At 33.6% G+C, this 6876-nt stretch overlaps 1 long non-coding RNA gene across 1 annotated transcript; it reads right to left on the bottom strand.

The window, feature by feature from the left end:
• Positions 1 to 677: 677 nt before the first annotated feature.
• LOC308692590 lies at positions 678 to 5225 on the bottom strand. Its single transcript, XR_014030360.1, has 5 exons — positions 5093 to 5225; positions 3964 to 4320; positions 3823 to 3889; positions 2415 to 2580; positions 678 to 1979 (listed from the first exon to the last, which is right to left on the bottom strand). It is a non-coding gene; the product is annotated as an uncharacterized lncRNA (long non-coding RNA).
• Positions 5226 to 6876: the final 1651 nt, after the last annotated feature.

The raw sequence follows: 6876 nt of genomic DNA, 5'->3' as shown, positions 1-6876 counted from the left end.
AAACAGCTGGAGAACAATTGTCACATAATATTTACCTCAGGAAAGCCATTTGATGACCATAGGCTATAGCACGTGAGTTGGCTAGAAAAAAACAGCTATAGAGAGTATTTTTGCTAAATATGTGTACTATATTACACTGTAAAAAATTTACTGTAGAATTTACAGTAACTTACTGGCAACTTTGGTTGCCAGTAAGACTGTAAAATTTACAAGAGTCCTGTAAATCATTACCTACAATTGTACTGTAAAATTTACAAGAGTCCTGTAAATCATTAACTACAATTGTACTGTAAAATTTACAGTAACTTACTGGCAACTTTGGTTGCCAGTAAGACTGTAAAATTTACAAGAGCACTGTAAATCATTAACTACAATTGTACCGTAAAAAACACAGCACACTGCCTTATATATGCTGTAAAATTGTTTTTACAGCTGTAACTAAAATTACAGTCGAAATAATGTTTGTGAATGCAAGTGAAATTACAAGAGCAACAATGAACTTACATGTACTGCTATACATTTTACAGTAAATTAGAGCATTTGCTGTGGAATTCAATTCACTAACTACATTTGAGATTTTTCACTGCTTTGTGTGTACGTTTGCTGTAAGTTTCAGCCTTTGTCAAATAAAACTCACAATAACAGGTTTTCATTAATATAACAAATTTATTGTGCAATAATGGCTATTTAACATAAGCACCAGATTCCAAAATATATTGGGAGAAACAAAAATGGAGATTAAATGAAAGGCTTTAGCCTTGGAAAGAACCACTGAGAACAGCGGCACTTAAAGGATTATTTCACCTCAAAATGAAAATTTCCTGATAATTTACTCATCCCAATGCCATTCAAGATGTTCATGTCTTTCTTTCTTCAGTGGAAAATAAATAACGTTTTTTGAGGAAAACATTTCAGGATTTGTATCCACACAATGGATTTCAATCGCAACCAACATGTTGAAGTCCAAATCAATGCAGTTTCAAAGGGCTTTGAAGTGCTTCAAACGGCTCTGCACGATCCCAGCTGAGGAATAGGGTCTTGTATAGCGAAACTGTTGGTCATTAAAAAAATAATATATACTTTTTAACCACAAATGCACATCTTGTACCATCTCCGAGATGCGCTACGTATTACTTCATCACATTGGAAAGGTCACGAAAAAACTAAAACAAAAATGTCGGACGATTTTGAAGTTGGAGGAGAAAATTAGATACATTTTTCGCCCTTCCCTACCTTTTTGAACCGGAATACACAGACAAATAACTTAGACCGATGACGTGACCCGTGACCTTTCCAACGTGATGACGTAATGCATGGCGCGTAGCAGACCAGCACAAGACGAACAATTGTGGTTAAAAAGTATATACATTTTTATTTTATTTAGAAAATTACAGATCGTTTCGCTAGATAAAACCCCATTTCTCAGCTGGGATCGTGCAGAGCCGTTTGAAGCACTTCAAAGCCCTTTGAAACTGCATTGATTTGGACTTCAACATATTGGTTGCGATTGAAATCCATTGTGTGGATACAAATCCTGAAATGGTTTCCTCAAAAAACTTTATTTTCCACTGAAGAAAGAAAGACATGAACATCTTGAATGGCATTGGGATGAGTAAATTATCAGGAAATTTTCATTTTGAGGTGAACTAATCCTTTAAGTATCAACTATACAAGGCACACATCCCTAAAGTGTGACTGAACTTCAGTCATAAACAAAAGAAATGGTTTGAACTGTGCCTACCTTTAATTTGCCAAATCCATAAAAAAAGGCAAGAATGTATTGAACATCAATCATGAACTTGGAAATCAGGTCAGAGTCTCTTGTATCAATTCCATTGGAATACTTTTGTTTAAATGGCAAGCCATTCAAAGTCCATAGTTTCCGTAACAGTGTGCATACATATGGGTTCATTTCATGCATTTTCTTGTTTCCAGCAGCAACTTTTGATCCAGTTTCCAGGTTAATGCCCACAAGTCCTCTGTGGAAAAAAAAAACACACAACATCCAATTATCAAAAAAACAGTATACACTTAAACAATAAAATACAAAATTTGTCAGACAACTCATAAATTACATTTAATTTCAATTAATGAAGAGTTAGGGTCATATTTAATTTTATCCAAAATTTTAATATAAAAATATTTAGCCTTCCATGTTTGCAATAAACAAAATGTACAGATTATATCATTATTATACAGATTTAATTTTAGTAATTTTAGATTTAGTTATTCATGAAAATAATTCTCTATTCAGTGTGTGGTTAGCAAATTTTTTTTTTGTTCATTTGAAAACTTTTCCATAAAATATCTAATCCTGATAAACTATCCTAAATTGAAAACCTAAAAAAAAAAAAAGTCAAGAAAATTTGAAAGTCCACAATAAATATAGAGTAAGATTTTATGCTCTGAAATACCTCTGAATAAATTCCAGCGTGCATGCAGCGTCATCCTGATAAGCAAGATTTAAGTTGTAATAGGTCGCAAACAACGCTGCCAGGCCCTCAACAAATGACTCTGAAAATGGGCCCAGGACAACTTCCCTTTCGACTGACATCCACTTGCTTGGGGTCATGGATTCACCTATAAAAAATAAAAATAAAATACGGCAGAGCATAGATTAATAAGTGTTGTAAAAGTATGGTTCATGGGTAGCTCATGATAAAGGGATAGTCTGAAAAGAATGAAATGAAGTGAAAATTACCATGATTTACTCACGCTATCATAGGAGTAAATTACTTTCTTCTTTCAGACAATTGCAATCGGAGTTATATTAAAAAAATGTCCTAGCTCTTCCAAGCTTTATAATGGTAGTGAATGACGGCCAAGATTTTGAAGCCCAAAAAGTGCATCCATCGATCATAAAAGTACTCCACATGACTCAGGCCTTCTGAAGTGAAGCGATGCATTTGTTTAAGAAAAATATCCATATTTAAAACCATTTAAATTAAAATATCTAGCTTTCAGCATATTTATGGCGAAAGAGTGAACTCTGACCTGACGCAACGAAGAACACGTAAGTGCAGAGGATAGAGCAAAAAAAAAAAGACTCGAATTAGAAGTCTAAAACAATAATTTTTAAAGACAAATTTCTGAGGATTTCGAATCGATATAAGAGAAGACCTTAAGTTTGTTACACAGCCCTATTTGTTTGAACCACGAGAGGCGTTAAAGCTTACACTATACATCATGTCAGGAGTTACTTTCTTTTGGCATAAGTCGACTTTTGTTTAACAATGTATATTTTACTTACACAAACACATTGCTTCGCTTCAGAGGGCCTTTATTTACCCCCTGGAGTTACTTTTTCCTGGATTACTTTTATGATGGATGATGCACTTTTTAGAGCTTTAAAATCTCATCCTCCATTCACTGCCATTATAAAGCTTGGAAGAGCCAGGACATTCTTTAAAATAACTGATTGCATTTGTCTGAAAGAGAAAAGTCATATACACCTAGGATGGCTTGTGGGTGAGTAAATCATGATGTAATTTTTTATTTTTAGATAAAGACACTATAAACTATGGATTTACAATGAAGATTAATGTTACTAATAAGGATTTTTGTTACTAATGAGAGAGAATGGTTCAGAGATAAAAAAAAAAAACAGGGCACAGAGAGAGCTAACTATGGAAGGAATATAGGAATGAGAATAGAATTGTGAAATAGAATACAGGAACAGAGGAGGCAAAATTGTATTTTTAAAATGGCCATTAAAGTGAGAAGAAAAAAAACAGTACAGGACAAACAGTTATCCATTTAAAAGCTAGAGAGCAAAGAAAAGTTTATATGATGGAGACACAGACACAAAGTAAAGCAAAAAACCTTGGATGATCAGTGCGGGTGAATCCGGTAATCCCTCTCTTTCCATGTCGGCTGAAGTTGCTGCTGCCTAAGAAAAACAAAAATTAATTTAGCATTTCAATGAAATCTTTAACACATTAAAAATCTAAATGTTATACTTACATCAGCTTCAATTATAAGGGATTCTGTTCTCTCTTTAAAATGGGCCATTAAGAGTTGCAAGATGCACAGGACCATAGAATTTCCCTCTTGATACTTCGACAGAACAGCACACACCACATTGTTTGTTGGCTTTTCTTGAAAAAATCTTAGAATCCTCTTTCCTTTCCCTTCAATGCTCTCCATGATTTTCAGTAAGCAATTGGAAATGTAAAAAGATCCCCTTCAGACAAAACAGGTAAGGCCATGAGTTCTTTAGTTCAGACAGTGGTGGAGGTGGCGCTGACGGTAATATGTGACCTCCATCAACTTGTGAAGTTCTCCTCTATCGGCTCCAGACATTCCTTCAGAAGAAATTTACTGAGAGAGACAAAATATGTGGGCAATCAGGTACACCACATCTAAATCCTGATTTATGCACATTTCTATGCAATTTCACATGCTGCACAAAACTCAGGATTGTACTGCTCTCATTATTACAAAAGTGACAGAACATGTTCAACTGCCCAAAAAAAAAAAAAAAAAACCCTTCACAAGCTAATAAATGCACAGCAATAAAGCATGTGCACAGCAAATACCAATGTCACGTTTACACTACTTTCTATTTAACAACTAAATTACAAATATGAATACCAAGCACCCTTACAAATAATATTAACATAAAAATAAAACAAAAAAATACTTAATTACACCATCTTAAATCGAACAAAAACGTGCTATTACATTAGCTAATGGCTTGGCAGTCAAGTTAAACACTATTTAGTTGCATAAAACCTACACAATTTAATTGCAATGTTTAAAAGCTTACATGTCTAACGTTACTACCAACAACAATGTAAAATCATTTTATACCGAACAGTTAACAAAAATGTAGCACTAATATAAAATGACAGCACGGCCACACTTTCACGGTGAAGAAAATATAACAGTTAACGTTAGCCAGCTAACTTAATCGTTCATCTGTGTCTGGACTCATCAAGCAAATTCAGTATCATAAAATTGGACAAATAATCTAGATTATCAATTTTGAAACGTCACAAAAAAAAATAAAAAAAATAATAGTTAATATATTGTGGATGTAACAGGATTTCACGTTTACACTACTAAAGCATGAATTACTAGCGTTACACACCTCGTCGTCTCACTCTCATTCGAGGTCCTCGTCCTCCTTCGGTAAACTTAGCGTGCATGAGGTGAGCGCGAAAATTGAGTGGTGATGATGATGCAGCGCGTGGAAAGTCCCAACGGTCCCCCAAGATGTCCACTGAAGATGACGATTGACGAAATGACATCACACGCACTGCGCTACGCCGATGTCGTTGTTTAATCATGGGAGTTTTTTTAAAAGCCAACAGTTTTAAAGTACTAGAGGTGTACGTTATATAATCAAATGTCAGAGTTTAAATGGTGTAAATAATTCGCTAAAAAAAGGCTGTATTTATTACAGTTGACTATTACTTTAGTGTTATTGACTTGTGAAGCAAAAACTTTTGCAACCGTTTTTTTTTTCTTAAAACATAAATAAATAAAATAAATTACAGTGGTATATGCGTGATATCCAGTAGCATTTACTGCATACCGGTAAGCATGTTTCCACAAGTCATAGGAACATGCATGCTCCCACATGGCAAAATACAGTAATACTGTAAATTTTAAAATACAGTAGTCTATTGTAAATATTTACTGTAAAAACTACAGCAATTTTTAACAGTGTACATATTTATTATATTTTTTTACTTATATCATTAAATAAAGTTGTTATTAGGATAAAAAAAATGCATTATATTTAATTTGAATTATTTTTAACCTTAAATAATACTACCAGCTGATAGGGCTCTCTGTATGTTTACATCATTAGGTGAGATTTTTTTTTCTTGAGAAAAATGAATGCCTATCTTGTGTACCTAATATTTATCCAAATTAGATTAAGAAAAAGATTATTTTTTACATCCCAACAACCCCCCCACCCACCCCACCCCACAATAAAGCCACAATAAAGTTCACAATCAAAGTTCTAACTGCTTGCTTTTAAAAAATAAAATAAAAAAATAAATAAAAAATACTTTTACTTCAATTACTTAAGTACATTAAATATCAGGTACTTTAAGACTTTTACTTAAGTAATATTCTAAAAGGTAACTTTCACTTCTACCAAAGTCTTTTTCTGATACTTGTACTTTTACTCAAGTATTGCTGTCTAGTAATTTATACAACACTGCGTCTTATAAAGTCAGAATTCTGACATCTTTTCTCAGAAATGTGAGATATAAACTATCTATAAAGCTAGTCAAATTCTAAGGGAAAAAAAGACTGACTTTTTTTTTCTCAGAATAGTTTATATCTCACAATTCTGACTTTATAACACGCATTTTGCGACTTTATATCATGCAATTCTGACTTTATATATCCCAATTGCGCCTTTATTTCTCAGAATTGCGACTTTATATCTCGCAATTGCGACTTTATTTCTCACAATTCTGACTTCTTATCTCGCAATTATGAGAAAAAAAGTCACAATTCTGACTTGATATATCGCAATTGTGAGAAAAAAAGTCAGAATTGTGAGATAACAAGTCGCAATTATTATTATTTATTTATTATTCAGTGGCGGAAACAAGCTTCCATAGTTACCTCAGGGGAGGAGGGGAGTCAGCAAAAAAAAAAAAAAAAAAAAAATTAGAGTACCGGCACCTCTTTTGAGCCACTTAAAGCACTGGGTAAAGTTAAATAGCTTATAAAGTTATGAAACTTCCCCTCAGCCAAAACGATTGCCCAGGGAAAAAAATATAGATTCACGAGACCAAAAATCGCCCATTAGATATACACAAGATGAATTATAATCTCATGTTTAACCACTACAGAGACGCCAGAGTCCGCGGCATTGGCGGCAAACCTTAGAACGTCAAGCCGATGAAA

This window comes from Scardinius erythrophthalmus, assembly GCF_964197995.2.
Source record: "Scardinius erythrophthalmus genome assembly, chromosome: 6".
Lineage (NCBI taxonomy): Eukaryota > Metazoa > Chordata > Actinopteri > Cypriniformes > Leuciscidae > Scardinius > Scardinius erythrophthalmus.
This window is presented reverse-complemented; position numbering and strand designations above follow the sequence as displayed.